Below are 26166 nucleotides of genomic sequence, written 5' to 3'. Positions count from 1 at the left end.
TTCCTCCTCATTGTGTTACTGATTGTTTTTGCCACATCAGACTCCATTAGCTTTCCTGATGGAATTCATCCGCAAGAAGTCTCCAAGCTTATCAATGTTAGCTTTCCAGGATCTCCATTTTCCACACTGACATAATTTCCTTCCATTAGCTATGCCATAAATGAATAATAAGTAAATAAACAAACAAGCAAACAAAAATCTCTTTCCTGCCTCTGAAGCAGCAGCAAGTGCAGTTCTTCGGCAGTGCTTTTCAAAGTGTCTGCTCACCTCCTGAGCAAGGAGAACTACTTCACAAGACAATGGCTGCTCTTAGGACATTTTAAGACCAATGTCAAGCTTCACTTTTGCAGTCACATCAATCACATCTTGGATTACGTGGCAGCTGCACAAGAGCCTACAGTGCCAACAGTCACATATCTGAAGTGCACACCTAAAAGATTCTTCAGCTCCTCAGAGCAAGTGCTACCTTCATCTGGGAACTGAGCCCCAGCACTGTATGCTGTTTCCTCCCCTCACATTAATTACTCACCTCCTAAAGCATTTTGTTAGCTTCCTGGTAGAACGGCTTCCCATGGATACCTCCCACCTCATAGAAAGGAGAAAGTTCTCTCCTGTGAGCTCACACGACCTCTTTAAATTCCGCATACGTCCCCATTGGAAAGCCTCTCTGAGACATTTTCAAGACTCTCGAGTGTTGTTCTCCTTTTTGAAAATGCTGATGTTATTCCTGTGCCTCCTTTCAAAGATTTTGTCACAGTTAAGACAGGCAGAGTTTCCCCTCTGGGCGTATCAATATTCCTCTGGGCTGTCAACCAGGGAAGTTTCCAGTTCTGAAAGTACAAGTTAATTTTAAAAAAAGGCATTTGTCTTACTTCTCTGTTGCTTTCCAGAAGTTCTTAAACTCTCATACTTCAATAGCCTGAGAAAACCATTCAGCTGATACTTTTTTGTCATGTTAATAGCACTGATTCATTTTTCAGCTCCATTCCATCATCCATCTGGCAGTGTTTCCCTGCCTGAAGCCTTAAGGGTTCTGGTTGGAGCTTTTAGCAGGACTCCCTTGTATGAAACAGGCCATTGCTGTTGTGTTGTTCTTGTGGCTTTTTTTTTTTGAAACAGTAATGCAAGGAAGCACAGTGCCCAAGTACTAAGCCAGGTGTTGAGGAAACAGGCTGGGTCCAATTAGGCTTCTCAAAGGCCTTTTCCCCATGAAGCTACATCAGCATTCTTATACTGTCTTCTGAAAACACACATAGCACAGACACACCTGCCATGATTGCACAGAGCCAGTTTGGCTCCCAAGAGGATTTATTTCCTCTGGCTTCATATTGCAAGACAGGAATGCTACTGAGCGAGAACTCAGAACTGAGCGAGGAAGCAATCTGTCAATATCCACACATATTTAAACTTGGGCTGTCAGATGGGAGCTGAACTGACATGGAGCTGGCTCCTATTGTCCACTGTGAATAATAAAGCTAGTGGACAGTACTGCCCACTGCCCTGCACCAAAACATCATCAACTTGTGTGGAGCACAATTCCCTACTGTTGACAGATCAGCAAGAAAAGGGATGTGCACTGATTCTCAGCCATAATGGTGGGAAAACATGCATGAGTACAGGTTAGGGGCTAACCTGCTGGAAAGGAGCTTTGTGGAGGAGCTCTTGCATGTCCTGGTAGACAATAGGTTGGCCATGAGCCAGCAATGTCCCCTTGTGGCCAAGAAGGCCAATTGTATCCTCGTGTGTGTTAAAAAGAGCGTGGCCAGCAGGCTGAGGGAGGTGATCCTCCCCCGTCTACTCTGTCCTGGTAAGGCCACATTTAGACTACTGTGTCCAGTTCTGGGCTCCCCAATTCTAAAAAGTCGGGGATCTCCTAGAAGGAGTCCAGCCGAGGGCCACAAAGATGATTAAGGGCCTGCAGCATCTCCTGTAGGAGGAAAGGCTGGGTAACCCGGGTCTGTTCAGCCTGGGGAAAAGAAGACTGGGAGAGGATCTGATAAATGTTTATAAATATCTAAAGGGAGGTGGGAGACAAACAGATGAGGCCAGGCTCTTCTCAGTGGTGCTGTGATAGGACAAGAAGTAATGGCCTAAAACTTGAACACAGGAAGTTCCATACAAACATGCAGAAGAACTTCTTTACAGTAATGGTGACAGAGCACTGGAACAGGTTGCCCAGAGAGGTTGTGGAGTCTCCTTCTATGGAGATATTCAAGATCGGGGTGAATTCCTACCTGTGTGACCTGTTGTAGGGAACCTGCTTTAGAGGGGTGGTTGGACTCGATGATCCCTTGAGGTCCCTTCCCATCCCTGCAATTCTGTGATTCTATGTGAAAACATCAGAAAAACCACTGGAACTGAGGCTGGAAAGCATTCTTCTGCTCTCAAACTGGAGCTCCACCCACACTACAGTTTCAGATCCAAGTCCATATTTTCAGAACGAAAATGGGAAGAAGGGAAAAAGAATCTTCTTCCTGCCTACCTGATGTATGCTGATATTTTCTCTATGAGCACTGAATGAAGAAAGTAAGAAATGCAATGTTCTGATAATGTCAAAGACTCCATGTACTTATTACAAGACAGGATAGGGATTTCTGAGTCTTGAGGTCAACTACTGAACAAGAAGTTGTGATCCAGGATAGCACAGTTATGGTAAGCTTAGAAACCCTAAGTACAAATGAGTTCAGATTTTTTTAATACATTGACTTAAAAGGATTCTGAATCCCCTAAAAACATGCCATTTTCTACACTTCATATAGCAGCCTCATTAATTCTATTTTGAAAAATACAAATTGACCACATTTAGATGAACATACAAATTCTAAAACAAACAAGTTTTTAATGCATCTCATACATGTTTATATATAAAGACATTTCCTGATGGAATTTCCCTCCCTCCTACACCCTCCACCTAAAGAAAATATTTAAGAACCTTCAACAAGATGTAAATTTGGAAAAAAGACACATACATAATCGGATTTTTTTTTCCTGCTGTTTCCAAAAGTAATATCTTTGAGGGATTAAAAAAAAGAAGAAGAAGAAAACCTGGTACTCTTAATCTGAAATCTTTCGTCTTTAACTGAAAATGAAGTTGCTGTAACCTGTATGCTAACCTAACAGTCACAGGGGTATTATTCAGGAAATAAGAGCAGGGGTTTAATTATTAAAGAGAAGGCAGATTTTTTTCTTTAAACACAAGTGACTGTGTAGTCTAAATGAATTTATTGGATCAATATTGAAACTGTTAATAAGGCCTGTCACCTATCCCTATCTACAAATCCAACTACAGTCCACCACCAAACATTATGGTTTTGATCTTTGTTTAACATGAGTGTGGCCCAACGGAGAACAAAGCTGAGATACCAAGGTCAGCAAATTCTGCTGTAAGTAAAGACTTTTTGTGTTTACAGTGGGGAGCTGTGGACATCTGAAAATAAGTTCTGTTGATGAATGAGTTTTCCACGTTTTCTTCATCAGGCAAAAACAAGGTGTAAAGAAAGTCTCAAGGCCGTAGGTTAACAGTAGGGGACTAACACTCTTCTATCTCCAATGAAGGCTTGAAACATTCCTACTTTTCTTTTGTGGTTTTTTTTTTTTTTTGCTCCAGAATCTGCCTTGTGCTTCTGAAAATGCAACCAAGATGGAAAACAAAACAAAACAAAATCCACCATTTATCAGGATACTTCAGTACAGATTTTCCTGGAAGAAAAACCTGCAGTATCAGATGGGGAAGATCAGTTCTCCGTAAAATGTTAATAATACATAATTAAGATCTTTCAACCTTGCACTTCAATGGAAAAACCAATGCAAAGATTTTAAAAGATTCTCTAATGTGTCATGGATTTGGAATCATCTTTCCTTAAGTGAAAAAGGAATTCAGATAAAATGCAAGGGTGTTTCAGCTCAGATTATAAAGCCGCATTCTTCATATCCAAAGAGCTTACACTCATTTTTTCCTAATTTGCTTTATGAGGTCATTAGTAATAATGATTATTGTTAGTCCTTCTGGTGCCATAAAAATGTTATCTTCATTTAAACCGAGTTCCATCACATTCTCTACTCTCCAATTGCAAGGGGTAGTATCATAAATGAAAACTGGGAAGCTTTTCAAGCTCAAGGACTAAAACAATATATAAATCCTCTCAAAAGAGCTACACAGTTACATCAGTCAGTTATAAAGCCAGTAAAACATCTCCTAGACCAGAAATTTTCACAGAGAATTGTCAGGCATCACAGACATGTTTCTGGGAGTTAGGTGAATTCTTATGAAAACTATAGGTCAAAATCCCAGCCATAACAATATTAGTAACAAAAAAACTAGTATTTTTGATGCAGTTTGATACTGCTACAAGATGGGGAATAGGAAGATTTCCCAAAGTTAAGGGAGTTTGATTAGAATTAATGGTTTCCAGAAACTGGGAACCTCACTCTTCTTGGATGTTTTTGCCACGAGTAACTCCCACATTAGTTACTACTAAGGTCAAAGCCCACTACCACTACTGCAGAGCAATGAGGACACTTCAATGTCATTCTGGGGTTGGAACATCAAGCCATTTAACTGCTACTTGACAGTACCTGGGAGATTTAAAGACTTTATTTAAGCTCACAATAGCACACTGTGTTACAGAGTTGCATTTTTTGTTATCAAATCACATTCCATAAACTTCAAGACAGCTTTTCAGCCCAAACACTGAGATCTAAATATAAATAAATCATGGATATGGGAGATATTGAAGAAAGGCAGACATTCCTGGCAGGTTTCCATGAAAACCTCAAAGACATAGCTGAAGGTAAAAACCCCATGTTTTCCATGAAATCTGAAATCTGCTTAGTTTTTCTGAGTTTTCATTCTGAAAAATGAAGACATACAAATATGTGACTGATCTCAAGTGACTTCAAATCACTGTTTTGAAAAGCTAATGTTCTGACTAGTGTATCTTCTCTAGCTATTCCTATAAAATCGAAGAAAAATAAGTAATACTTTCTTAAAAAATTCTTCACAATATAGCAAGAAGCATATAGGATACTACTCAGAATGACTTCAGCCCCAAACTATTCACACGCTTCAATACTCAATCACGTTGTTCCATTGATTATTCCATGTGATAGAACTGAAGACTGAAATAAAATACAGCAACAAAGTGAAAAATTATGCGTTCTTTTGGAAGAACTTCTCACTGCCCCATAGTCACTATTTGAGTGAAAAATACTTTTTTTCCAAGGCATGTCAAGCATTTCCAGAGGAGGGGTCTTGCCACATTTCATGCAGCGGTTCCGCTGTTCCACACTTGGACTGGTCTTCATCAGTCATTTACTGAAGACCTAACTACATAGATATAGGGGTATGCCACGGGATAGTCTTGGGAATTTTAGATCACTTAAAGAGAAGGGTCCAGAGCACATTATAGAAGTTAACAACTCAGTGTCCTAAGCTGCAGTTCACAGGGGATCTGTCAGAAACATTATGAAGCAAACATTTCAATTTGTACCTTGGTTGGGAAAAAAAAAAAAAAGGTGCGTTTGTGAGGGATTCTGCATCTGTCCATTTTACTATGCCCCCCTCCCCCAAAAAACAAACAAAAATGCCCTAAAGCAGTATGCTTTTTATGGAGCAGAAGAGCAGGGGAAATTCATTGAAAATCCAACTGTATGAGAAAAAAAAACATGCAGTCTTACCTACTAGACTACTCCTAGTTAATCCTGCAGGATAGATAACGAATTTTTAGATCGATTTCCAAAATATCTGAGGATGTGCAAAACTGTAAATAGGCTAATTTTTCTGTAGGATAAAGTTTTTTTACATAACTTGATAGTATGCTGCTATTCAATTATAGATATTATTCTTGTTCTTGGACTGGAAATAGAAGTACTTCAAGCAGACAAAATAGGGAAACAATTATTTTGTTATTTCAAGTTTCACTACTACATCTCTTCAGTAGAAGTCAAAATATTTCAAGTCTCTTTGAATGCGTACATGGCACTTAGTACACTTCCCACAAAAGCCGTATCTTTTGTCACAGATTTTCTATTGTCTTAACAAAAGGAAATTAAAATAGAGGGTATGGTATAAATTTACACTAGTTCAGAAATGCTCATCTAAAAGGAGAAAACTGGGGTGTTTGAGCAAACAGGGCAACAATATTCCAGCAGGATTAAATTGTTTCTCAATATATAGCAAAAAATAATTCTTCTACAGTATGCAAAGAGGAAACAAAGAATTACATTTTTAGCCACTGATTCCTCAATTATCAAACTATCAGTTAATGAAATATCACTGTATCATTTTGCAGTCAGCTAAGCAGGAACAAGCAGATTACAAAGTATGAATCATCACACAGCACAATTGAGTTGTAGTAGATTAACGTTCTTATAAATGGCATTGTTCAATCCAACTTAGTGCTTCGACTCTGAAAATACCACTCTCTATCATGTACGAAAAAAGGAAACAGGAGGTATATACTTTGCTATTTGATGAGATGATAATGCGTGCTGAGCAGGCAAATGCCAGTACGAAGTATAAATAGTTTCTCAGTCCTCAGGCAGACCAAGCACCCCACTACTATTTCCAAACAAAGCTAACTGCAAGACAAGAAGGCACATACAAAAGCTGCTCATGTGCTCTGATCTAGGGCAGTCATTTGGGCAAATGTGAAGCTGGAGAGTTTTGGACTCTCTTTAGAAAATTGAGGAGGCTGCTTTCTACCTGGTGGTGATGAAGCTGATAAAAATAGTGACCTGCCCTTGGTGAAGCCACGTTGGTTGTCTTGTATCACCTCCTTGTCTTCTATGTACCTTAGCATAGCTTCCGGTAGGATCTGTTCCATGATTTTCCTTGGAACAGATATGAGGCTAACAGGTCAATAGGTTCCCTGGGTCATCCTTTCTACCCTTCTTAAGTGCTAGAATAAGCTGTGTTGATCAGTTGTCCCTCCCTGTTCTGGGGAGCCCGGAGCCAGCAAACACCAGCCTAGCTGAGTTCCCTCCACGTGGATCACTACTTTTTCAGGGTCAACATCACCTCCAGTGCACAGGAAGACATTCTTACAGTCAATTCACAATTAACACCATCTCTTCTCCATATGCAGTGACAGAAAGTAAGTATCTGAAGTAACAATACTTAGTGGCCTTACAGCTAGCACCATCTGAATAACCTGTTAAGGTGTCATTTTTCCCGCTTTGCACAGGACATTCTAGCTGTTCTTTTTTTAATGTCAGGGAATAAGAACTGTGTGCTTTAATAATATTTGTTTCATTGTCAGTCTGGTCAATTTGAAGTGAATGGAATTTGTTTTTTAATATCCCAAAACCAGTTGCTGCTCGTAGTCTGCAAACCAACATGAAAAATAAAGACAACACAAAGAGAATGACAGAGTCATATGACAAAAAAATGAACTCAACAATCCATAAATGTTACTGGCTGTGAATTTTTGCACCTGTAAGCATCCTTCAGGGTAAGTTAAATATGCTACAAGGTGATTGACAATTTTCATCAGTCTTAAAGACTGAATAATTTAAATGCAGGGCTTCTTCTCAACTAATGCAAAGTGCTGAGTACAGAATCCTAAACAAACACTGTAGAATTTAAATCTGGTCTGCAGAAAATCTGAAATGGAAGAAACCATTTAACCCAAGGTGAGCCTGCACACTCCATGACTGCTGTACAATCTGATTGCTAGTAAAACAGCAGAACAAGTTACCCTGAGTGCAAAAGAAGATATATGGAATATATAACTCATCGAAAAATAAACAAACCAAGAACAACAACAACAAAAAATCCCAAAGCCTACAAGTGTGCTAGTGTTACATGATGACCTGTATTTACGTTGCCTCTCAGCACTGCAAGAAGCTGTGTTAGTGGGAAACTAGCTCAGATGCTTATGGGACACAATAGTCACCATTTTGCTGAATCCATAAAAATTTGAATAAATGACACTTGTCAAGCCTCAGAAGAGCTTCAGAACTACAGGGAAGTAGCACAATAAATCCTTCAGCTTGGGAAGATGCCTTTATGCACAGGAGTAGGTGAACTGTATTGAGGGATCAGTTGGTGCTAAGGAGTCTTACAGAGATCTGCTTCCTTTGGCATCCCAGATCATTCTATGTTGTAAAAGCTATTTTTCTACCTTCATGAACAGTCTTTTTCAAAAGGCTTTGCATAAACCAATTATCTAATTTGCTCATCCCAGCAATATTCACAAAACTGAATCTGCATAATTTCATCTGCAAATTATGCAGTGCCATGCATGGGTATTCTTTAACATCAGCATTGCTATCATCAGACAGTGACAAATTAACTTCTGTGGTGGGATGCCCTAGGACATAGGCATCTCACTCTGCTTTGTTTACCACCTTCCCAAGTGTTTCTCAAACAAAACAGCTAACTTTGTGGCTGTTCTTGATCTCCTTTTTCTGGGTTGGAAATATCGTCACTACTTTCTCCACTGGATGCAAATAAAATAGATTGCTCCTTTGCAACGACCAAACTACATCTTATACTAGTGTTTCCAGCCATCGTTACCCATTTAAAATACAGAAAATTACTTTTTCATACAACTGTGCCAAACCTCCAAGACTTGAGAACACTCAGATTTTATTTTTCTTTCTCCTTTTATCTTTCCTTTTTTCCTGTCTGCAAGACACTCTCCTTACTGTTGAAACATCTGAACTTCATCCCTCCAGTTGGCATTGTGCTGGCAGCAATAACACTGAGTTTCTTTGGTCTTGTGCTGTGATTTAACACAAAATGTAGATTGATGCTGCATTTTTTTTTCCAAACAAATATTTCAGTATTGTAATGAATAACCCACCAACTTATTAGGCTTTATGACACCTTGCTTAAACGTGGCCTATGTATTTGGTAGCACGATCCCCATAGCTTTACGGAAAGCCTCGCCTAGTGCAGACAGCTACTCCCCCATTGATGATAAAGGCTAGAAATATGCTGTTCTGGATAATCTGTCCAAATAACCCTAGATGTTTTTTTGCCAGGTGTCAATCTCAGTAGAAACAATGACAATCTCATTCCTGCCCCTTTCTTCCCTTATCCACATCAAACTGACATTCTTCATAGTCTAACTGTGATTAGCTAGAAACAGCAAATTTCCACAGCTATGCTTTTGAGAAACAACTGCTCGTCAGACTCCTTCCAGGAAAGGGAATAATTCTTGACCAACATAACCTCCTGTAAATAGCAATGTGAACTTTTACTTACTCATTTTCTGTTCAGACTAATGTGCACTTAAATAACATTCAGCTTTTCTTAGGAGTGACATGCAGAAACCACTGATCCCTTTAAACCACCCTCTTTCAGGAGTGCACCAATGTCCTCCTAAGACATGATCACAAATAACATTGTTCTGTGCTTGCTGCTTACAGAAAAAAAAATACACTGTTCTTCCATCCTGATTTTCATAAAAACACATTAAAAAGCATGATAAATTCTTATGAGGATCAGAAGATGCCTCAAGATGAAAACTGACTTACGTGCGCTTTTGTAATTCATGAAATATCTCTGACAACTTTAAAGCACACATTTAATGAATACAATTATGACTTAAATAACTATAATAACTAAAGTATGAAACATTTATCTGATAATGAGATTTCACTGAAGTCAATAAAGCTTGTCTTTTTCTTTTCAGAATGTGTCAGTACATTTTCCCTCAGTTTCTAATCCAGATGCAATCTGGCATGACAAAGTCTGCTGGCTTCGCAGACACAGTCTGATAAGCCAAATTCCATGCTGGTTCAAACCCTGCTTCAGCAGGAGCATGTGGGTTTCAAAGACAGCAAACAACAGTTGCCATTGTTGAGAAACTTCTAAAGAGAGATGAATCACCGTAACCAAAATAAAATTGCAGATTACTAGGATTTCTTCTGTGGAACGAGGTTCTCAGCCATTTTAATCTTTGCACTCATCTACTGTATGTGCTTTTTTGTGTGTGTGTGTTCTTTCTGATATCACATGAGCTCATAGCGGTCAGTTCCTGCTTTTGTTGCTGATATATCATGCAGACCACGTTCCACTGGAGAAATCTCCCCCCTTCCAAGTCACAATTTTCCCCATATAATCCTAAATGAATCTAATGCTTTCTTATGCTGCCTTACTTCTTTCTGTGATAATGAAAGGTGTGGGTTGACCTGGTTTGGTTTTTTTGAAAGTAACATTTCTCTTGTTGCACAGCCTGAAATTTTGGCTCTGTTGCAAAAGTAACAGAACAATAAAACAGAGTCATACTCTGTTCCTCTGTTTCAACTGTGCGACTGAGAGACACTGTCACTGCCGCCAGCAGAATTACCGAGGATCAGACACAGAAGAATAAAAGACAATAATCTAAGCATAAATCTAGACCAAAACTCAGGCTTACCTTCACATAAAAGCTTCTGATAATATTGCAATTGACAAAGCTAATCTAGATAAATATGCATAGGTACTGATAAATATGTATACAGGCTATGCTCGTAGCTGCAAAAAATATGAACAGAGATTGAGATGAAATCTGTTTAACTTTCTAAGAAAAGAAAGCAAGTGGGGAAATCAAATTGAAAACTGAAACACTTTCAAAAGAATATTCTTTTGGATCCTAAAATACTCTTTTATACATGCACATTCATACAGACAGACTTACTAAAAGCTTGGTAATATTGCTTCTGTCAGCACCTGATACAACAGCGTCATGTTTGTCAAGGAAAACGATTTTCTCCTGTAAATTAATGTCCTCAATTATAGTTTATCATAAAACACTGCTGTTCATATTCAGTCCAAGCAGAAGAATAATTCTGATTATGTCTACATTCATTTTTTCTCCACGCACAGCCCACATTGACTTACTATGCTTGCTGATGATTAATAGAAAATGAACCCTGAGTATAGCAGTCTATATCAAGCATATGTTTTACAGCAACTAGACTACTTTGAGTGAATTAAAAAAAAAGTCAAAATGATGGTATTCCCATCACCAATAGCAGCAACAGAAGTTGAAGCTTCCTGAAAACGCTCCGATCTGCAGTCATGTCACTCAGCTTAATCCCTAAATCACTAGGGCAAAAGACAAGAGGAAAGTTTAAAGTACTGGGGGAAGGGAGTGGGCAGGAGGAAAAAGAAAGATGATAGTTCTCAGAAATTCCAGAACCACGATTCAGCATCTGCTCAGATGAAGCAGATGACAGGGCAGCGGCTGATAGAGCTAGTGAGCACATAACCCCAAGGATTACCCCTCTTTTCTCCTATCTAGCACCTTGGGGACAAGACCTTCTGGTGACTCTGAGAAGCCCGAGTCACTAACATGCTCCCTCTCCAGTGGGCTGGGTAAAGATTAGAGAGGAGACAATTTACAGAAAATTGGAGAGTCTGATCTAATTGTGAATCTTTAAGACTACTCCTAGGAACCACTACACAATATTGAAAGCAGAGGGGTACACCTCCCGAAAGGCAGTTCCTCTAAGTTTAGAGACTGATCATCCAAGCTAGATGCAATCCATCTGGATATTAGACTTCTTTCTTCACCTCCATCACCATATAGGATATTTTCTTTAGACATGCTGAGGATTTTACATAGCACCGTTCATGCTTGAATTTTTAAAGCATTTAGAAAAGTACTGTTTTCAACTTGAGAACAAGCAAAGCAAGGCACAACATGAAATCACCTGTACAAGGCAGCTTCTCATCCTGCACCTGCTCTCAGTACAAGCCAGTCAAGTCTGGACAAATCTACGAGCAAGAGAAAGTACAACACGAATACCCAAGCTAGCCTTGAACACGCCAGTGGTATCACTGCCAGCAATATGAAGTTATCAGCACAATGCTCGAGGCTAATAGCTCTGCTGAGAAACAGGGAACAGCAGCCACCAGAGCACCAATCTAACATGACCGTGTTGGGAAAACCTGCAAGCAATGTTAGCTGCAACCATAGTGTCAATGCAAGCCAGTCCATTCTGAGACACAGTGTTACATTCCCTGTAGGTGGAGCTCAAGATTATGTATATGGTTCCTGCATTTTGTGGGATAAATCCCGTATTTCCCACACATTCTCTCCTAGCTCCCTCTCTAGAGGCTTTGCAATCCTTACATCAAAAGCTACACAGAAGTTTCAAACAGAAATGACAGCATACAGCATGAAAGCAAGGTAAGTAGATATTGAGAATAATAAATATTTACCTAACTGAAAAGATAGATTGTTCTTTTAAGTTATGTAACATCCAGTCATTTTAATTATCCATTCTGTTTATCTATTCATGCGAGGAATCTTTGAGGAACTCCTTTTGGCCCTTGTCCCCATGTGAGCCCAGTCCCTTTCTAATAAGGGAGAGGGAAACAGCACAAGGATGCCCCGGAGTGCCTCAAGCACTACCAAGCCTCAATTTTCCTTTATTCCAATTTTACAGTAAGAAACTCGTGTTCTTCAGAGTGCCTTATACCACAGGCAGAAACAGAATTTCTTGATTCATTCTCTGATGCCAGATAGGAGGAAAGTCACTGGAAACATTAGCTACTTTTTATGACCAATTCTTTCACTGAAAAAAATGAATTTTTAATAAACTACTCTGTTGTTAATTGCCAATAGCTAATTTCTTTCAACTCTGAACAGGTTTTCCAGTTACTGTTTTATTGTTTACACATACAGGATAAAATTCTTAAGATGTCAGGAGACATCCTGTAGGAGGTCACAGATAGTCTAATATTTTAAATGACAATTATTAAATTTCTTTGTCTTAGTAATAGGACAGTAAATCTCAATTTCTGTTTGGAGCTACACACACCATCACCTTGGAAAAACTGACCCAAACACTACTGGAAGTTATTCCTTTGCAATGCTATCTGAACGTAACTAGGAAAAAAAAAAAAAAAGCTTTAATAAACATGCTAAAAATGCAACTTGCAGAGGTACCAAACAGGATCAAATTTCCAAAGGCACAATCATACAATTAGCATTCACATACATGATCACATTGGGATGGTGTATACATTTGGGGGTGTTATTTTAGGAAGTAATTGAGAAAATATGAATTAGACTGAAAAAAAAGAAAAAAGAAACCTTGAAAATTATGCAAGTAAATAAGAGCACTGCTGGCCAGGAAAATCAGAACAGCAAGTGCAACAGAAACCAGCAGAGAGCAGCATCAAAATTCATGATTTTCTTACAATCTCATGGCAAGTTTCTAACCATCACACAGAAGTGGCAGAAGCGTTTGTTTGACAGACAAGAAGATGAGGGAAGGCATAAGCAAAGAACCAAGCGCAGAGGGGAATGCACTGACAGTAATCCACGGTACACTGGCAGTACAAAGGAGCAAATCCACGTTAGAGGAACAAACATGGCAGAGTGCCCTGGGCAGAGTACTTCCCTGGTTTGGTTTGCCAGCTGCATGCAGGCTGGCCAACGCCACCAAAAAGGTAAACAAACACAGGAAAACAATGAAGGCAGCTGGAGACAAACTTCTTGGACATTCCACAGAGAGTCCCAACATCTGAAGTAAAAAGGTGACATTCAAAGCTGAAATTGCATAACGACCCTTGGACTGGCATCTCTCGAGCTGTCCTCCCATAATTTATCATCCAGCTGTGCCATTGCTGGGATTTTTATGAGATTTTGCTGCATGCAGCTCTAGTTCATTTAAAATTGAGAGCTCAAATAAGCACACACGGCGCCTCTCTAAAATATTTTAGAGCCAGACTGCAAAAATATCTCCTCTTTCTACATCTACATACTTTACAATAGGGATGTGTCATTACAGAGCTTATCAATATGCATATTGTTTTGACTTTTTTTTTTAATTTGGCCCAAGGACTGAAAATTCAGAACTAAAAATTCAGTACTAAGTATGGAACGAGTTCTTCTGAAACATACAGTAGAAGATAAAACACAGCAAAAAAAAAAAAAAAATGTGAGCCATGTACCTAAAATTTAAAAATTATGGGAAATGTGGTATTTGTGTTGCTGCTTCCTGTCACTTAAGGAGCTTCAGAGGATCTAATAAACTTAATGAACTAATAGAATAAGCCTATTTTCTTCTTTGTGCCTGCAACAGTACAAAAATAACCAATGTGCAACAGAGACTAAGGACTGGGCATTGCCCTTAGCAATGAGCAATATAATCTCCGCAGCCTCCCCTCTTATACCAGGAGGGGAAGGAGGAGAGCAAGCCAAGAACAGAGGAGGGCACTGGGAGGAAAGGAGCACAGAACATTATCTGAAATGCTTTCCCCTACATGATGCTAATGGGAGCACTTACACTGCAGCTTTTCGTCAAGCCTAGCTGAGTAAGAATAGCAGCAGGACTTCCATTAGCATAGGATGGGGCCTCCTTAGCAGTTTTCTCAAGATTTTAAACACACGCACTCATCATTCTGCGATTGTGTTATGCAAAAGTAAGATTCCATGAGTCAAAAATGGAGACAACAATCCCAGACCAGTTATCAGTAACTAAAATAGCAAAGTACGAGGTAGCTCAAAATGAGCAGCACTGCCCTCTCTGCCTACGAAAATCCCTACTCAATATTAACTCCACTGTAGCCCATTTGCCACTTTGTTTATGCAGTTACTCCCCCACACTAACTTTTGTGCTAACAGCACAACCAAGTTTTCTCTTCCTGAACCAAGACTTGCATGCTTTCTATTTGAAAAGTGAAACACGTTGACATTCAGACATCAGAACAATGCAAGAATCTTGAAGAAGTTTCATTTTTGTTAAGATACTTAAGAAAATCAAAATCTAGAAAGCTTGGGAAGATGAGGGAAAACAGAAGCACCAAACACCTGTCGGCTGACCGGAGCCTGCCATAGCACAGTAGGCAACAGCAGATGCTCAAAGACTGACTCCCTTGTTCTGCTGCTTTGCTCATCCCACGTTGTGCCAAACCACACATGAAAAAAACATTGCCAATGCCTTGGTTTTGGTCTTGTCAGTGCAGCACCACTACCTGCTCATCTGGTGTGAGAATAGAGCACTCAAAAGGAACTGCCAGAGCATTCCTCAACAAATGTCTGTGAGTGGCTTGGAAAGGAGAGGGGGAGAAATTAACTGATGATAATTAGTAAATCTTACATTGCTTAAATTGCTGAAAGTGACTGTAATTGTCCCCCAAAGCATTCTGACAATGAGGCACTATAAATCTAGTTAAATATACCAGGAGAGCTGCAGTATCAGGTGGCACTGTTTTAACATTTACTGTAATAATAGTTTGAATGACAGAAGCAACAGACCAGAGAAACAATGTGGAGTTGAATGGCCCTTGAACAGCAAAATAGCACTTCATCAACTACTGACACATCACAGCCATCACTAATATTTCATCCATTGTCCAACAGCAACAGGTTTGACAGACAGAGACAGGGGAAAAATAAACAAAGGAAAATCCAAATTATGTTTTTTTTTCCCTTCTCACTCTGCAGCTGGCAGTTGCACTAGGCAGCATGTCACATTTTATTTTCCTTCATCAAGAATTTTTATCTAAACTAATTCAAAACTGCAATGTCATTATGACTGATTCAGTATCTAACTACTCCATGTCGCCAAATATTTATTTAGTTTTGCTGTAAGAGATATGCACCAGACACAATAAGAAGTGCTACAAGAAAAATGAGGAAATAATGACCAGCAGTCTTCCTTTTCCCTGAGTTTTTTTTTTTTGGGGGGGGGGGGGGAAGAAATCAGTTTGGCTTTTTTAAGTTACTACGATCTGCCGTCGACATCTGAAGAGAAGGCTGAGAGTGACAATACACAAGGGTAAGGAAATTGATTGGAATTTAGAACCTTATTTTAAAGTAAGAAAAAAAAAGTAAAAAGCAAAATAAGAGAAAAGATCCAATTCTTGAAAATATTAAACACAAAGGTCACTAGCTTCATTGGCTTCTTCAGTTTACAATACTTTTCTGAGGAGAAGTGCCACTGAGACACTTCTTCAACAGTTGCTCCAACGAGACTATTTTACAGCATTTTCTTGGATAATCTTTCATTTATAGTGGAAATGGAGATGAAAAGATGCTAAGTAACATAAACAATGCTTTTAAAAATAAAAGTTGCAAAAAGATTTGAAAACAGAATGATTTTCTCGCACTAACATACCTATTCACAGAGGCAAAAAGCGAAGGAAGGAAATCAGAATTAGGTACCTGATCCACAGAGCATTGCCAGAAGAACTTAATGCTGTAAGCTCAGACTTCAATGGGAATTGTGGTTCTAAGCACTACAGAACATTAAGCTATTTCTAATTAGTAATAATTTATGAAAGGTGAATTCGCAAGAGGTAGAACATGGAATCCCTCAAACACACTCTCACTGCATTCAAAGAGCGTCAGATGCGGTAGGAGCAGGTACACCTCTGGTGTATAGTTTATCACAATGGGACTTCTCCAGCCACCAGCAGCACTGCTCTGTGGGCTGCTCTTGCAGGTGTGGCTGGAAGAGATGCTGAACAAGCGGCCTCTAAGAATTTTGTTGGGCATCACAGCTCCACTGCGCTGAAAGCTCCCAGTGCTGCTGGTGAAGACAGCAGAGGAACTTTTCATTCCCGTTTGATGTCATTTAACCTCTGAATTAAAGAGAGAGTTTGTGGTGTGGGTGCCATATGAATCCCCTTTGAACTCAGAGCCAGAGTAAGAAATGAAGTCATTTAAGTAATTCCCCTGGAATATAAGCCACTTTCTGCATGAGTTATTAAGTCTTTTCAAGTCACTTGTAGAACACAGCTGGAAGTAAAATCTGTCCTTCTGGGAGATATTTTAATTGCTACTGATGCTGAGAAAGACACTGAAACCTTTGGGGAAAGCTGAAAGTCTACTGGGAAAGACAGCATATAAAAGGAAAAAGAGTGTCCCATGACAGCACCTGTTTGCAGCTACAGATAACATCTGGGAATAAAAAACGTAGACAGGAAAATACTGTAGTATACAGTAGAGATTTGTCCTTGACTCATTATCTTTGTCACAGCATTTGGGTACAAACTGTGAGAATAAGGAAACATTAGATTTAATTTAAAGGTATTAATAAAACCAATTTTGCCTTGAGATGGCCTCTTCCAGAACTACTATCTCCAGAAGTAATTACAGAAATGTATCCAGCAGCAAAATTTTGCCAGAGTACTTAAGCCAAACTAAAGCATGGGGTAATTAGTCCTGTAAACTACATGCCTTATTCAGCATCAATTGCACAGTCAAAACACCTTCTGAAGCCCCAGGGGATTCTGCATAATTAAGGCAGAAAGAAAGTAGCTCTGGATATTCATCTGAAGTCTGGCTAGAGATGTGTTCTTTTGAATGTTGGTAGCTGGTTCTGCTGTTTCACCAGTCTGAATGATATCCTGCAGATCAAAGCGTAGGGTTGTGTAGGTCAAGCTGAGAAGAGGACAAGTCCAAAGAGGGGAACAGGGTTACCTGTTTAGGTGACAGCTAGCTCTTGGGTTAGATCAGTGGAGTTTAAAGCTATTTCAAGCATTGGAGTCTGCCTCTGACTGTTGAAACATCACCCAAAAAGGGGTGAGGACACAGATTTGTCCTCTACAGGCCAAGCAAAGACAAAGAACTCTCGTCATTCCACTGTATTTTTACCTTCTGCCTTCTTCATGCCTTCTGCCAATTTGTCTTTCTCTCAGTAAATACATAGAAGACAAATGCTTTTTAAAAGCAAAACTTTGAACAATTTCCTTTTCTTTAAAGCAGGACATAGAATAAGTCAGAGAGATATAACATTAATTTCAGATTAAGCACATTTCAATACAGCCCAGGCCCATATGGGAAAAATAATACAGGGCACATTTTTATTGCTCTGTATAAGAGAGGTCTTGAGGGAGGGGGGCTGGAACAAGATGATCTCTAAGGTCCCTTCCAAGCCAAACCATTCTATGCTGCAAATTTAGATTTTTATTCATAGGAAAAAGACCTGCAAAGTTTGTCCATGCAAAACAAAAATGGGAAAAGACAAGTCAAAAATGATGGAAGGTTTAGAGATGACTGTACAGTTCTTCAAGTTGTCTACACATATTCTACCTGCTGATGTCATTAGAAGTAAAATTGAAAATTGTGTGCAAGAAATTCCAATGCATACATGCTGGAAACACTTCTTAACAAGTCTTTCTGATATACAGAGAGCTGAACAGTGGTATATGTTAATATTCAAAAAATTGTATCTAGATTTACCAAAGGGATTTAACTGAGCACAAAGAGGAAACATGCACTTCTGAAGTAAAAGAAACATTCAAGAAGAAATTAGCATTAAATGCTCATTTCAGAATTCAGAAGTTTTGACTGCAGTCTTCAACTAACCCCAAGTTTTGAATTGTGCAAAGAAAAAAGTATAATACCATGTGTCTATATGTATGCACAAATACACATTCATACCACTCCCTTTTAAGAAATTACTTGGAAATATCATCTTTCATGAATACATCAACAAAACAGAGAAAACCAAATGTATTTAAAAAAAAAAATACAGAAATCAGAAGATCCTTATTTACAGATCTCATTAGACAGAAAATAATATCCAGACTAACTGAAGTAATAACCAAAGAAACACTTATTTTCAGTTTTTTTTCAAAGACTCTTTACAAGTACAATATCAACATTTTCTTTTAATTCAGAAACGAAATGTGTACACGTGTATACACACACTTCCAGAAAATCTATAAAACAGTAATTACAGCACTGTGTGAAGAATTGGCATAAACAGCTCTGAGTACTTATGATGGAGATATATTAGAATGGAAGAAAAGAGTTACAGTACCGCAATTATCAATTTTATTGTGCCTGATTATAGTTACATGATAAATCAGCAATCAATTGGCAAAAGCAACTGGAAAAAAATCTAGTTCTGAGGCTAGGAATAAAAACAAAGAACACAAAATAAAAGGAAAGTGTATGTGATAGACTTAAGAAAAAAAGTAAAAATCAAAGCTTCCTAGGAAGTTCTCAATGACACTAAAAAGGAAGTATAATATGGAGGTGAACAAGGATTATGGTTCACAGAGGAATGGAAAGGGCTCTAAGCACACTGGAAATGTGATTAGATAGGCCATATCAGATGTTATTTTATTCTAAAAGGTGAAGTCCCTGTCTTGCTGCCAACTGATGCATAGGCCTCATTCCCTTTGAAGTTAATTATAGTTGTGCACATTACAACAGGCTCTGTTCTGCTGCTGTTTCTTGTATCTATTTCCAGAGCCATTGTTCTTCAGTTTGCTCTGATAAAATAGGGTCAGGATAAAAAAAAAAAAAAAAAAAAGAATTTAAGCTTTAACACAAATGGTTAATCCCTTTTTGTTCATAAATGCAATCCAGGCATTCTTGTTCCCTTTCTGTTAGAGCAGATTGTAGATTGAATGGAATTGCTTGCGTTCAAAAGGCAGAATATCAGATTGGGTCTAATGCCAATTTCTGGTAAGAAACGTGACAGATTCGGAGTGCGGAATATAATCTGTTTGATGCCATCCCAAATACATCCAAAGAGTATCTATTTGGAAGACAGCCATGCTCCTAAAAGTGAAGACTGATTTATGCCTTCAGTCATTTGCTTCTCTTCATATAAAAATGCCATGCATTTCAAGCAGGGTAGAAGCTGCATACCTACAGTGCTTATGGAAAGGATATGTTTGTTTAGGAGGGGAAGAAAGTGGGTATTTTCCAAAATCCCTGCATAAACAAATGCTTCTATTGCTTATATTTGGGTAACAGAGTATACACAGGCTGATTCTACATCCAGAATTCCTGCACCAGTTGATGACAAAGGGATCAACTTGACAAATGGCTGGCACCATACACCGAAGAATACAAATATCCGTGACAAGCCATGTTACTGGAGTATAACATCTATTAATAAACGTTTCTAAAAATACAAGATTCTTTAACATACATTAAAACCAAGCATTCAACTTGTCCAGATGGAAGGATGCAATACGCTTATCAGAAGTAGTATCTTACTGACCACTAATTAGAGACCCATCATATTAGGAGAAATGAACTTTTGAATAAGAATACTGTTAGAACCCTCAAAATAAAACCTTTAGACAATATACATTATTTCCTGTTAGGACTGCAGCCACACATTCCAGTTGGGAATATTGGCCTTACTGAGCAAGATGCAGTGTTATATGCAGGCAAGAAGTAGTAAAATGTGCTTGGCCCTTATGTTCCGTCTGTGGAAAAAGAAAAATTAATCAAAGATCCTGAGAATAAAAACAGCAGTGTTACAGGACAGTTTTCTTCTTTGTCCAGACAGAGCAAAACCACAAAAGTTTGAATAGAGACAGATTGGAAGTCGTTAAATAAATGTACAAAAAGCCTCAATGCTGCTGTTTCTGTGGAAAAGCTTTACCTCCCCTGATTATCCTTGTTATTCATTTCATCCAATTGCAACAAAGAAGGACACCAAATGCAAAATGTCAATGAACACTCTTCAATGTTAAAGAAGAACTGGCTGCCCTCTGGCTTTTTACATCAATTTCAGTTCCTCCAAGAACTGGAGAAGCCCTCCATCTCTTCATTCTCCATCATTCACTGCAGGAATAGTCTGAAGCAGCTCTTCCCTCTCAACCCCACAAGACAGCAGCATGGCCACAGGACACCCCTCCAGTTTTCCTGAAATTTACTTTGAGCTCTTATCCAGTCACAAAATCTGCAACCAAAATCATAAATCAAAGGCAGTAGTGTAGTCTAGCCAGTTACGTCTGATGATCCTTGATGAACGCTAGTGAAGAAGTGTCTAGCTCCTTCCACTTCACTTAAAATCCCCTGTTATAGGTACTACACAGAAGTAGAAAAAAGACAGCAAAAATAGTGCACCACTAACAGGAAACTGAAAAAAAGATGACTATCAGAGAACTCCCAAATACCCTGTTTGAGAAACCTATAGGTCTTTGTAGGGGGAGAAAATCCATTTGTACATTGTTTTACTTTTGTACAGTAGATGCAATCCAATGTATTGGTATTGTTGAGGGAATAGAAAGATACAGTAAAAACTGAACTCTAAGGTGAAAAATCTTCTTGATGCTGGGTGGCAAACTTTAGAAAGTATAGTAACTTAGCTGGTTTCAGCTCACATCAACTTTCGCATTAAATTTGGTATTGAGGCCAGTGATTCATCACTGCTAATAAAGATAGGAAAATGTATTTGGTGCACCATTTTGGCATAGAAAGAAAGCACTTACTAGGTACTTTGAGGACAGAGACAAAGGCAGCAAGATATGGATATATGTCAATTAAAATAAGGAAAAAAGAAAAGAAAGTAAGATTTGAAAACAAAGAAGAAAGTTAAGACACTCAGGAAAGTGCTGAATACTTCCGCAGGAGAAAATTATAAACTGCAATATAATTGTTTTGATATTTTCTACTGTTGTGAATTTAGAAAAAAATCAAATAGGAAACAGGTAAAAAAAATTAAAATGAAGTAGTATAATTTTGAAATGTTCATTTCATTCTGCTATAACAAACTCACATTAAAGGTAATTCCAAAGTATATGCTTGGAAGGAGACAGAGCTTCTAGGATATTTGAAAGACTCAGGTATTATTTCAGGAAATATGTATTATTATTTCCTTAAAATCTAAGCTGAAATTGTGGTCTTATATGTATTTACTTGTGGGCTGAACATACTGAAAACCAATAAAAAGCTAGATACTTTGGGGTAAAATCTTGTAATACTGCCTTGTGACTTACAAGAGCAGCAATTGAGGTCACGCAACAAACACACACATTCATATAGGTCTCTCAGCTACTCCCTCTGATGTCCCATTGAAAGTAAAAATAGAAAATGCCTTAAGGAAGTTTTCCTGCTGTCTTTCCTACTATGTGTGATGCCTTAGCCATCACACCCAGTGAACAAAAATTAAAGCAGCATTTGGGCTGCTCTTACCTGAGTTGCAAAAATCAACCACAGACAGGAAACCATTTCAGGGGTGGGATAAAAAGAGGCACCTGAGTTTCTAGACGAGGCTTTTTCTAAGCATATCCAAAGTAACAATATCCTTTGGCTCACACAGAGCCATTAAGTTCCCACATAAATCTCCCCATGATTTCATGGACAAACACATTTCTCACTCTGAAACACTCCAATTTCAAAACTGCAAGGACTTGGAAAACAATGCTTGCTTTCACAAAGCAAAGAGTTTATGCTTCCTTAAAACTATCCAAAAACTACAGTGTAAAAAGCCTCAAGATACAAAGCTCTTTGAAAACCACACAAAAATGTACCAAAGGCTACAAATATTTTGAAGGGCAGGAGGCATGTTTGTCAAGCTTTGTCTAAATTGCAAGCTTAATTTCCCTGATCCTTTCTTACAATTGGAAAAAAAAAGTAAATAGGCAAGTTATTATAACATTGAAAAGGTGTAACTGTGTCAGGGAGAGAGTGATGTTGAGAATGTGTAAAAGAAAAAGATACGTTTAAAGGGTATTATTTTTACAGGTGCCAACTCCATGATTGTCACCTTTACCATTCATAGTCTGTTAGACACTTTTCTCCTTAAAGTTACAGTTTTTACTGTGAAACTCAATAAGGCAAGGAAAACATTACAGAAACAAATCCACTTACTGTAAAATCATCCCAGACAAAGTCTTGCTAACCACATGTTAACCATAGGGGAACTGAGAGCGTAAGGATTAAGCACCTCGAAATAATACTGATGGCAGAAGTGGGAAATGAATGATGACGTTTCAAGTCAGCCCAGCGTGTCACAATTACCAGGTCCTCCCACTTTCTCCTTCTCTCAGCACTATGAGAGGATGAGAAGAGTGTTGGTTTTTGGACATTAAAAAAAAAAGTTCATTTTTCACTATGTGAAAGTGTTACTTGCATATAGTGAAGTCTCACTTTCATGTTGCACAAAGTAGGTGGCACAAAGCAATGAAAAAGAAGGCCTGCACTGTAAGTTAGACTGATTACTGAAATCAGCTCCCATAAAAGAAAAGGAATGACAGTACTGAACAACCCAGAAAATGTGTATGCAGTAGGTACATGCAAAGCTGTGACTGCAGAAGGATGATGGCATGGAGCTCCTGATGCAACTCTACCAGGTTCAGTGGAAGACTCTTGATTTCATGTCACCAGTCAAAACAGAGTTCCAGCTGCTAATAATATCAGCTCTCAGAACTGATTTTAAACTGTTTATGAGCTTTCAGGGCTTTTGCAAAAAGGTTTATCTTTGGGTATAAAAATAAGAATGTTTTCATGCATTCTCACAAAATTTTATAAACAAAATACTAAGGCAAATCCTCCTCTGGAACAAGTTGTCCATTAATTTCAATAGAGCTGCCTCATCCTATTTACATATTTCCAATTGACCCTGTCAGAAACATTGCCAACTGCTGCTTTTAGAAGACAAGCATCTCAAGCTTTCTGTTTTCTCATTGACCTTAAATAAAAAATAAGCAACAAAACAACAATCACTCATAACAAAGTCACAACAGTGGTATTTCCTTCGCTTCCCAGCTATGCTTCCATGGCAATTGTATGAAGAAAAATGGCAAAACAAATCCCTCAAAAGCCAACAATTAAAATATGAATAGATTTGATGAATAAATAAGCTGAGGTAAGATTCCTTTGTAAGCTTCCCACTAAAACTGAGGCCATCAGAGTCTGCTGGTGTTTTTAAGAAGTCTGTTGTCCTGTTTTTCAGATATGTCCATTCTTACTTCAGCTAAGAGACCAGGCAGTACAAAACCCTGTTTTTTCTCTGCCGTATCCAAAACCAGCAAGAAGTGCAGACCTTGCTCTCTGGGAAGGGCAAGCTTTCAATCTTGCTGACTTGACAGAACTTCATTATGCAAATGTCTTCTAGTACTCTCCAAAGGGGCTAATTCTGATCCTTTCACTGCTATAAGCCAGTACTTCCCTAAATTTCACGAGAGCTCAAGATTCTAAAATACTTCAGAGTGACCTCATCAAACCACAGGAGAGTACTGCATAGGAGGCATCACTTTCAGAGCAACCCATTTGTTTCCATGGAAACTACAACTGCTACAAAGAGCAAATTCTCAGCTACAAAAGACTATTTTTCAATATCATCATCCCCATTAGCACATTCACATGGATGAGCTGATTAAGAAATTCTTTTGTGATGTAACAACTGTGCATGGCCATCCAGAACATGGCTCATCTTCCACATCACTGTCACCACTGCTGAAACACAAGCACCCACCACCTCACTGTGCTCACATCCACTGTTTGGTCTCCATGAATGTTCAGCAAGTGTCAAACGTAAATGGGTGCCATTTTTTCACGTGGAGGAATTCAGTGAAACACCTTTGCTTCATTCGCACTTCAATGTCAGATGTCATGTTGTTTGACTGCCCCCCTGCTGCCACCTGTCAGACAGCAATAAAACGTAATGGAATATTGGTGGAAAGGGTCAGCCCCTACTGCCATACCACTAACATCCGTCTCTGATGTCATGGGCCAACATAATAAAATAGGAGGCATTACTTTCAGAACAGTCCTCATATTAAGATTATTCCATTTGCACTCTGGGATCTCTTCTGGCTCCAGCCTCTTGTAAAGAATCATCACTTGAGGACGCTTTGACCATCAGGAGGCAGCAAACCCTTCCAGAATTGAATAGCCATTGAGCATGCCTTGGTTGCACCAGTCCATTCTCCAGAAAGGTATTTTGTAGTCCAAGGTGAAGGTGGCTTTGGGACTGGGAGAGGAATGTGAGATACCAGATAGTATTCCTGTTTTTAATTAGTGGAGTTTTTTTTAAATGTGGTAAATTTAAAAATAAAATTTTAATGATACCTTTAAAACAAAGGGATTAATGAATAATTCATTAGTATATGGATGGTATAAATGCTTCCTTGCACTTAACGTGGATTAGCTAATATTTGAAATAAATCATTACAAAAAAAGATGTAAATGTGTTTTCCACCGCAATCATATTTTATTCACACTGTATGATATTTGTAGCTGTGTTCAGCATGTAGCAATAAATACCTTTATGAAAAAAAAAAAGCTATCTAGGTTAATTCCATGCTATTAAGCGAGCTTTAGGGTGCTTTCCAGACACATATGCAGTTTTTAAAGGGTGCTTCAATTTGGAATAAAACTACAACAAAAAAAACAGACTTGACAGGTGAAAACAAATATCTTCATTTTCAGTTTTCACTAGAACTTTGTTGCCTTCTTCATGTCTATTTACAGCCTGCTAGATGCAAAACTAAACAAGATTCTGAAAATGGCCCTAAGGCATAATGTTTGGCAATATCTGATGCAGGTTGTTTTGAAATGCTAAAAGCAAACCAAAAAAGCATGAAGACGGATGGGACTCTTAAGTTGTCCAGTCCACCGACCTTCTTAATTTTTCCTTACTCAAATTCAACTAGCTAAAATGAAAATGCAGATTTAAGCAGTTTTTCAGCATTTCATAAAATGTGACTCAATTCTTAGTCTACAAGAAAAATATTTACATATATATATTAAAAGAAAGGCACATTACATATATATATTAAAAGAAAGACACACAGATTATTTTGAGTGAATTAAAATATTTAAGACTGATAACAAAACACCCATCCATTTCACAGTTCCTTTTCTCTTTTCTGATCTCAACTTTCTCCTCCCCTCAGTTCATAATCAGGAAAAAATTCTCCTCTCAGGTAATGGAACTCATGGGTACGTATGTAGGCAATCAAGTCTGCATGAATGTTAAGTACACACACTACAAACAAATGTTCATAATCTTGTCCCCACACTGAGGAGTCTTCAGCCATTGTGTTCTCTGTGATATTGCTACACACTGCTTTCTGTTGAGATCTGCAACTGCATCTTCCAGCTCCCCTACAAGCATCTGCCTTTCTCTTCCCACAAAATTTAAGCTGATCTTAAATATTATAGCAAGGACTCTGTCTCCTCAGGAAATGCAAGCCTTAATGTAACAAACAATTCCATACAGCACGTTTTCTCAAATGCAACAAATCCCCCAAATCTGTCCAAAGTTCATTATATACATGATAGTAAGCATTTTCAATAGCATTCAAGATATATACCTTAGGGAAATTTGGACTTAATGCTTGGTTCTCTTAAAAAAAAATTGTATTTCTCTTCTACTTATTTTTTCCAAAGTGCCCCAGCATATTCAGCTTGTTCCTGGTAACATAAATTAATCTTTGCTTCTATATTTTTAAATCTGCTTAGTCACTTTCACTGAAAACAGATTCTAGACCAAATTTCAGGTATTAGTAAGTCT

General features: G+C 38.4%; 1 protein-coding gene across 31 annotated transcripts in view; it reads right to left on the bottom strand.

Moving 5' to 3' along the window:
* The window catches only part of LOC110394552 (poly(rC)-binding protein 3-like), a 498677-nt gene that overhangs the window by 314537 nt on the left and 157974 nt on the right, over positions 1-26166 (bottom strand). Inside the window, exon 1 of one of the 31 annotated variants that reach the window (XM_021388480.1) lies at positions 21840-21929. The exons of 29 other annotated variants lie outside the window; for them this stretch is intronic. The gene's annotated coding sequence lies outside the window, so the exon portion shown is untranslated. Of the gene's footprint in view, positions 1-529; positions 822-21839; positions 21930-26166 lie in introns of those variants that run through there. One more of the 31 variants, XM_021388478.1, reaches the window with a different exon arrangement.

Source organism: Numida meleagris, chromosome 2 (genome assembly GCF_002078875.1).
Source record: "Numida meleagris isolate 19003 breed g44 Domestic line chromosome 2, NumMel1.0, whole genome shotgun sequence".
Lineage (NCBI taxonomy): Eukaryota > Metazoa > Chordata > Aves > Galliformes > Numididae > Numida > Numida meleagris.
The sequence above is the reverse complement of the archived record's forward strand: the minus strand, read 5'-3'. Positions and strand labels throughout refer to the sequence as shown.